The sequence below is a fragment of the Vulpes vulpes genome, chromosome 8, assembly GCF_048418805.1.
Source record: "Vulpes vulpes isolate BD-2025 chromosome 8, VulVul3, whole genome shotgun sequence".
NCBI classification, from domain to species: domain Eukaryota; kingdom Metazoa; phylum Chordata; class Mammalia; order Carnivora; family Canidae; genus Vulpes; species Vulpes vulpes.
This window is the reverse complement of record NC_132787.1, coordinates 72,531,293-72,540,042: the sequence shown is the minus strand read 5'-3', so window position 1 is coordinate 72,540,042 and position 8,750 is coordinate 72,531,293. Positions and strand designations below refer to the sequence as shown.

Sequence of the window (8,750 nt, the reverse complement as noted above, 5' to 3'; positions counted from 1 at the left end):
TTACTACAAGTCTTTTCTCTTTATTTTTAAATCATGTCAGATTGAGGGAAAGGTGTAAGACTAGATCAAACAGCTCTCGTTCACCTTAACCAGATTCCCCCACTGGAAACATTTTACTACATGTATGTGCTGGGCTGTCTTGTCCTGATGTTTCTGAGTGTACATGTTACCATTCTTCTAACTCACTGGCAGTGCATTGCAGACGTGATGCCCCACGACCCCCTAATACTTTAGCTTGTGTTTCCTTACAAGAAGGACGCTGTCATTCATAGGGTGGCACTGCCATCCACATCAGGACGCTACCATTGGCACAATATTATCATCCCAGGCTGCAGTGAATTTCCCAGATTACACCAACCGTGTCTTTTGTAGTCTTGATACACGCCAGGCTCATGTGTTACAATTACATCAAGCATCTTCCTAGTTTTCTTTGAATCGGAATTGATGCTCCATCCCTTCTCCTCTTTCATGATCTTGGCATTTTGAAGAGTACAGACCAGCTGCTGTGTGGAAAGTCACTGTGGGTTTGTCTGATGTTCCTCAGGATTAGTGCATGGGCAGGGGAGGGGGCAGAAAACATTAATCACCTGTCTGCCATGTCTCCACTGTCACCCTCCCTAATGCCATTTAGTAAGTAATTCCCATCTAGTAAATCTTTGTGGAAATACAGTTTGCGACTTTGTCTACATTTATTATCTGGTATTTTGAGGTAACACTTGCCTTTTTCCCTTATTGATTATTATTATTTATATCTATATGGTTCATGGATTCTACGTTACACAATGAGTGACAACCTACTGTTGTCCTTACCCATTTTAATACTCCACTTGCCCCAGATTTCACCATTGAGAGTCTCCTTGAACTGCTGTTGGGTGAATCTTGGTGGATGCACCATTGCTTTTGGTGATGGCCAATATCACTCCCTCTCTAGTCACCATCCCTTTCCAGGTACCATGTCCATTCTCCATTGAGTGACTGAGAAGCAAAAACCCCGCTTCCGCACCAGGGGTGTGTCCTGACTTGGCTCATGCTATCCTGTCGCCCGTGCCCTTGGAACCGAGGGATGGATTCCAAATAGGTGCCTGGCCTACTCCAGTCAGTGTGAACAGAGATGTCTAATGGGGCTTCGGGAAAAGAAGCCTCCATTCTCCTCACTGGGAGCAGGTAAAACATAGAATCAACAAACACTCTCTTTCTGTCTGGATGACACAGTATAAAATGACAAGTGTGGACATGATGAGGCCATTGCTGCTGCCCAGATGGAAGCCAGCCTGAGATCAATCTCACTATACAGAGGTGGGAGGAATGTAGACAATAGCAGAGATAACAGGGCTGAAGCCTGGTGACACTACTCATTTCTGGATCATCCTGTGCCTGAAGCCAGCTATGGACGGCATAAGGATTTCATCCAATAAACTGCCTTATTCATTTAAGCCTGAAGGACCAAAGATTTCTATTGCTTCCCAAGCAAAACAATCCTAAATATTAAACTTCCCAAAGCAGCAACAGAAGCAAAGAATGCATTTCAGCTCCTTAGGGCCAAGAGCCCTCTTAACTACAAGCCTGTTGTTCTCCCCCGCTGGTCTGAGAGCTTCTGGGGTATATTCACTGTGTCCCCGGCTCCTAGAGGCGTGTGTATCGCTAGTGAGGGCATCATAAGCATCTCATGTATATGTGGAAAACCTGCAAACGTTGTCTTGTCCACCCGCTACATCCTCAGCTTCTAGAACAGAGTGTGGGACATGCAATAAACATTCACTGAGTGAGTGCATAAGTCACCCAAGCCTGTCTCCGAGCCCCTCCCCTCCAATCCCCCAAAGGAACAGAAGCTGTGGCCAAAAACTTGCAAGACATTTTATTCTCCTGCCAGGGGACGACACGGCAAGGAGCTAGCTGAGAGAAACTGGAGGGTCCGTCCTGGATTTAGGAAGGCAGGAGCTGGCGGTGCTTGCTGGAGACTCTGGGCTTCTCCCCAGGGTGCAGTAAGGTCCCAGCTCCTGGGACACCTGGAGTGGGGAGGAGAAACAGCTGTGACAGGTGTGGGGTCCCTGCAAAAGTGCACTAGAGCCACCTGCCCCTGCTGATCACACCCAGAGTTACATCCTGGAACCCAGTCAGGAGCCTGAGGGGGTTTGGGGTTCTGGAGATGGAAATCAAAGGCTCCAATGACAGGAAGTGGTAGGGACCTCGCATTACAAGGTGACCCCAGATCTGCCAGCATCAAGTCCCAAAGCCTCAGTCAAGGCAAGACTGGCTGCCAGAGCCACTCAGGAGCCCTTCCCTGCCCCCGATCCCGCCGCCCTGGCCTGATCTGTGGGCACAGCCTGGGCAGCCCTGGAGGGAGAGGCTGCAGAGCCCTCCGTGCCAGCGGGGTTCCCGAGCCCAGCTCTCGGGCCCCGGGTGTCCTGGGCTAGGTGGTGCCTGGTTCCTGTTCCCCAGGAACTGCTGCTGGGCTGGGGACGGGAGTCAGTCAGGACTCTGACGTCTATGATAACCCAGTCTGAGGCCACTTCCTTGGTGGTAACCTCCTTACGCATAATCATCTCACTCAAGCCTTACTCAAAGAAGAAATCAGGATTATTATCGCCTTCACAGGTAGGGATGCTCAAGTTCACAGGCGTGAAGCTCCTTGCTCAAGTGCATGCTGACCAGAGATGGAGCCCTGATGTCACCCAGGGTTGCCTGGGAGAAAACCCCAATCCCTTGGGGCACCTGGCTGACTCAGTGAGTCACCTGGGCCTCTGGCTCTAGGGTTGTGAGTTGAAACCGCACGATGGATGGAGAGATTAATTAATGTTTTTACTAAAAATTTTAAAAGCCCTGATTCTTCATGAGTATTTCGCAACCATTCTTGTTACAGCCCACCTGCCCAGCTTCTCCAGACTTCCACACAGTGGGGGGAGGAACGTGTCACAACAAAGGCGCTAAGAGGGACATATATGAGTTGCTTATGAACTTGTCTATGACAGATGTATTTCCATGTTTTTACACCATGTTGCATATAATTGGGGATGAGATCTGGACCCTCCAGGAAGGGGTCCCTGCTGTTACCTCTGTACTCACCTACTTGAGGTCTGCACAACCTGAAGGTCACACAGATATCCCTGGAGGGATTACTATTCAGGAAAAACTTGGCAACACTCCACAAAACTCTGGTGAGGATATCTTTGCAGATTTTTTCCACCGCTGGAATCGTTGAGCACACCGCTGTTGTAGTCTTCTCAATGGCTCCCTGAAGCAGCAACAGCACCATGCCAGGAGACAAGAATTAGCTGTGCTCTACCCCAACCACCCCCACAGATCCCAGCAGCTCCTGGCCCTGGGACCCTCTGACAGTGGGCATGCTGGGAGGAGGACCTGGTGCCAGGTGACCATGGAAGCAGAGGCTGGAGAGACCTGGATCGGCCCTCATGCCCAGTCCCAAGGCCCTGATCCGGGCCTGGCCAGGAGGGGCTCAGGAGACAAGGACAGTTGGCTCTGTCCTGTGTCAGTCCCTGGTGCATCATCACCCCAGGCACAAGGTCTTGTATGTGGAGCACAGTGCCCCCTGCTGCTCCCCCACAATCAGGTTCTTCCTACAGAGCCTCCTGGGTCCCAGGGCTGGCAGGGCTCAGGTTCAGGTGGGTGGGGAAGGTGAGGGGAGAGAGAGTTTTGAGCCATGGCACCTTCCATTTTGTAGTATCGTCTACTGCCATCACAGGGGAGAAGGCTACAGCTGAGTGCCCTGGGCTGAGGGTGGGCCCTGCAGCACCCAGAAGCTGAGCAGGGTCAGGGTACAGAGGAGAAGGAGGGAGGGAGGGTGAAAGGAGGTTTCCTGGGAGGAACACATCCACTTGTTCAGCACTTGCTCAGGACCAGATGGGGAACTCAGCTCATCCCACCCCTCAGCTCCTTCCAAAGGATTAAGGAAGTGGTTGGGGGATTAATATCTATCCCATTGCACAGAGAAGGAAACTGAGACTCAGAAAGCATTAGCACTTGGCCCAGCCATGCAGCTAGAGGTGACAGATCTGGGGTTCATCAACCCTGACCCAGATGCCCTTGGATCCAGCCTCATAGGCTCTCCCGTGGGCACATGCAGTACGACCACAGGGGAAAGGTTCCGACCTCTCCTGGCTACAAGTTTTCTTTGACAATGAAAGAGAAAACATCCTTACCTGCTCCCAGAGCATCCCAATTTCAAATGGTTCTTTGTAGTCCCTCCCCAGACACAGGAGGGGACCTCAGATACCCTGTTGAGAAGGTCTGACCCAAACAGGGATCAGCTTCTCCTCTGGGCCCTGCCCCCAGCCCCTACTATGACCCTGGATGGACGTTCAGATGGTTCCGCAAATCTGAAGATCACCTGAATCTGGGACGGTCCCACGCAAGTCCTCAGCCAAGTCATTATCATTCGACAAATCTCACATTGGTTGAACTGCGGGTCGCCCTGTCAGAAAAAGAAGATCCTCAAAGTGCTCTCTCAGAAACCCCTAGAATCCGGAGCAGAGATTCAGAAAGGAGCCCTTGCATCCTCCTAGGCCAGCAGGATGACCAATGATCTTCCTGTCCTTTAGGGCCTAGGACCAGCGAGCTGACTGGCCCGAGCTCACCTTCCTGGTGGGCTTGGCGGAGTGACGCACCCAGAACCCCTCGCCCACACCCACTGCACCTTCTCCATTCCAACACCTTCCCCCCATTGTGTTCTCTGCTCAGACCCTAGAGGGGCCTCTCAGGGGAGGGCCCAGACAGACCAAGGTAGCCCCCCTGAGCCAGGCACAAGTGCACACAAGAGCAGCGTCTTCAGCCCACTGCTCTGTCCCCCCTCCCCACCGAAAGACATGTGCAGCTATGGCCTGGTGCTCCCTGGATGCAGAAAACGAGGAGGAGCTCGGGAGGTGAGCAGGGAGCCAGCAAAGAACCTGGGCAGCCTCCTGGGCCAGTCTCCTGAAGAACTGCTCTTCCTGACAAATGTCGGCCGTGGACAGGTCATCATGGTCCTCAGCGATCAGACCAGAATAGGTCAGACCTGGGGAAGAAACAGCATCAGCATCTGTCCACACGTGGAAGAGGAGGGGAAGTCAGAACTCCTGGCTGCTGGGGAGCCCAGGAGGTGGCCAGAGCCGCGGACAGGGGTGGGGCTTGGAGAGGGACCCAGGAGGCCTGTCCTCACACTGCCCTGGGGCTGCCTTAACCCAGGCTCTGTGAAAAGACATGCTTTTAAGATCTTTCTGGAAACGGGAAGAGAAGATAGTATCTCTCCAACATTACCATCTGTACAAACCTTTCTGTCTACCAGAGCCTCTATCTCTATTCTCTCTCTCCCTCTCTCAAAACACACAAACACACACAGACAAACACACACACACACAAACACGCGTGTAATTTTCAGTTGCACTAAAATGAAAAAAATCTCCTCCCTTCCCAAGCTTGTCTTTCTTTCCCTCTTGACTTCCGCAAAGACTTCATATTAGGTGATCATTTCCAAATCACTCTCCAGAACTGTCCCTACCCTCAGCTAAAGAGGAGCTGCCAGGATCACATGGGGAATGTCCTTACCTGGGGTGGCCAGGAGCACTGAGGCGAGGAGCAGGAGGGCCCAGGAGGTCATGGCAAGGCAGCTGCTGAGACACCCTCACACCCCCTTTATGCAGGCGGGACACCTCGCATCTGACCTTGCCGGCTCCTGCTCCTCTTGTAGGCCACCTCCCCAGGTCCCTGGTTTACCACAAACACCACCAGTTTGTGGAGAAGTGGGGGGAGGAGAGGCTTCACACTATCTCTCTTCCCCTCCCCCCACACAGAGCTTTCCTAGCTGAGTGCAAGGTGGCTGGAGGGCACAGCTGCCATGATGCCCCCACCCTGCCCCAGATGTGGACATGGAAGAGACATCCTTGCACCTGAGAGCTCGGGGAGGCACCTAGGCCATGAGCATCCCATCCCCCACCCCATCCCCCACCCTCCAGGGGTCTGTGCAGGTGTCCCTCCCCCAGCCATCCCCATTTCCCTTCCCCCCCCCCAGCCATTTCAGCCCAGTAGCTCTAGCAGACTCCACCAGATTTAAAGACAGGTGCTCGGGGCAGATGCTGACAGCCCCTCCCAGCCCTGCCTTCTCGGGTGGGGGACACCCAGCATGAGCTCAAGGACTCCCTGTGTCCCCAGCCCCTCACCAGCCTGCTGGCCAGCATCGTGAAGGCAGGCTCTTCCCTCAGAGCCACCCTCAACCCCGCCTGTCAGGGCCCTGGGCCACAGGGAGACACAGCCCATGGGAAGGAGGTGAGTCTTGGCCAGGGGTCTAGGCCCAGCTCCCGGGCCCCTGACTCCCCATCTGTGCACCAACGTCCCGGCCCTTATCCGTAATAACCGTGGCGGCTGCCCACTTAACAGCCAGTATCAGATAAGTAAGAGACCATCGTTTAGGGTAAGTCGGTCCCAGACATTGCGCAGAACATCCTCCTGCTACAGCACGTGCCCTCCTTACCTGACACCCACATTCAACTGGACATCCCCTCATTTGTCTGGTGCCTTCAGTCACCTCCTTCATGCCTCAGACCAGGACACTGGGTGCAGATAGCAGGGGAAGTGACCTCTGCCACCAGGCTTGCGGGGGTACTGCGGGCACCAGAGCGCACCTCCCACCTCCTATTGGGTCTTTTCCCCCCAGCTGCTGAGATGGCACAGCCACCCAGGCAGGACCAGCTGACAGTGTCCCTTAACACCCCCAGCCCTGCATCCTCCTCAGTGTGTCTCTGAGGACTGCACCCCCTGCCACCTGCCTGCGAATCCCATCGTGGGCCTACAGCCTTGTTCTCTAAATCACTCTACTTTCCTGAGCCTATTCAGAGCCCTGCTCTCCACTCAGCTTCTGCTGAGAAGGAAAGAGGGTGGGGTCTCAAGTAAGCAGGCCTCTGACAATCTGGGAGCCCTATAGCAATGGTATCTGTTCTTGAAACTTCATTTCCTTTTCTATCAAATGGATATAGTGTCTCCTTTGCATAGGGCTCCCATGTGGCATGTCTTTGTACATGAAGAGCCCATTAGCTTGTGCTGTGCTAGCAGAGGGAAGCTGCTGGCTGGGATAGCCAAGGTGGCTTCTGTGACTGCTGCTCCTGTGGGAGGGTAACTTGGCTGTGCCAGGGTGAGTGGAGGGAGCAGGTTATGTGCTCAGGAGGAAATGCCAGGCTCAGCAAGTGCCACAGGCCTCCTCCCCATGGGACTCCTCAGCACCCTCAACATGGTAACATATCTTATCCTATTATAAGCTTCAGAAACACAAAAATGAACATTATGACCATTCTTTTGGGGAATATAACTCTTTTATTACGGATAATTGTATGCCAATAAATTAAAGAATTTACATTGAAATGGACACATCCCTAGAAGGATACAAACTACTGAAACAGAAGGAAAAGAATGCAAAATTCAAAAGGACCTATAATAAGAAAAGAGATGGAGTTGTTGTTGTTGTTGTTTTTTGTTGTTGTTGTTGTTGTTTTTAAGATTTTATTTATTTAATTATTTATTTATTTATTTATTTATTTATTTATTTATTTATTCATGAGAGACACACACAGAGAGAGAGAGAGAGAGGCAGAGATACAGGCAAAAGGAGAAGCAGGCTCCATGCAGGGAGCCTGACGTGGGACTTGTACCCGGGTCTCCAGGATCATGCCCTGGGCTAAAGGTGGCACTAAACCGCTGAGCCACCAAGGCTGCCCAAGAGATGGATTTGTAATGAAAACTCTACCCACAAAGAAAAGCTCCAGGCCAGATATCTTCACAGATGAATTCTACCAAAAATTGTGCAAAGAATTAGTACCAGTTCTTCCCACACTCCTCCAAAAAGACATGCCCTATGTTAATACAAAAAAGAAAACTCAAAAACACAAAGACCAATATTTCCCAGGGTCCTGGATCCAGCCCCTCTTTGAACTCCACACTCAGGTGGGAGTCTGTTTGAAGAATCTCTCCCTCCCTCTCTGCCCCTTCCCAGCTTGTTTGCTCTTCAGTGCGCTCGAGCTCTCTCTCCCTCTCTCTCTCTCTCTCTCTCTCTCTCTCTCTCATGAATAAAGAAATAAATCTTTTAAAAATAAAGCATGGGCAGAAGATGTGCATAGACACTTTTCCAAGGAAGACATCCTTGGAAAGGATGAAAGAACACTCAACACCACTCCTATTCAGGGAGATACAAACCAAAACCACAAGGAGATATCACCTCACACCAGTCAGAATGGCTAAAATTAGCAACACAGGAACCCACAGGTGTTGGAGAGGATGCAGAGAAAGGGGAACCCTCTTGCAAACTAGGTGGGAATGAAAACTGGTGCAGTCACTCTGGAAAACACCATGGAGGTTCCTCAAAAGGTTAAAACTAGAACTTCCCTACAACCAGCAATTGCACTAGTAGGTGTTTACCCAAAGAACACGAAAACACAGATTGGAAGGGGTACATGCACCCCAATGTTCATAGCAGCATTATCAACAAATAGACAACCTATGGGAAGAGCCCAAATGTACATTGAGAGATGAATGGGTAAAGAAGATGTGGTATAGGGGCACCTGGGTGGCTACTGGTGGAGTGACCCCTTTGGTTCAGATCCTGGTCCTGGAGTCCTGAGATCAAAAGTCCCATTAGGCTCCCTGCAGGGAGCCTGATTCTCCCTCTGCCTATGTCTCTGCCTCAGTCTGTGTGTCTCTCATGAACAAATGAAAAAAATCTACTAAACAAAAAAAAAAAAAAAAAAGGAAGATGTGATAGATACACACGATGG

General features: G+C 51.5%; 1 long non-coding RNA gene across 1 annotated transcript; it reads right to left on the bottom strand.

Moving 5' to 3' along the window:
• Positions 1–1,868: 1,868 nt before the first annotated feature.
• LOC140599842 (uncharacterized) lies at positions 1,869–5,014 on the bottom strand. The gene is made up of 4 exons (XR_012002825.1): positions 4,902–5,014; positions 4,346–4,429; positions 3,064–3,232; positions 1,869–2,006 (listed from the first exon to the last, which is right to left on the bottom strand). It is a non-coding gene; the product is annotated as an uncharacterized lncRNA (long non-coding RNA).
• Between the last annotated feature and the right edge of the window lie 3,736 nt (positions 5,015–8,750).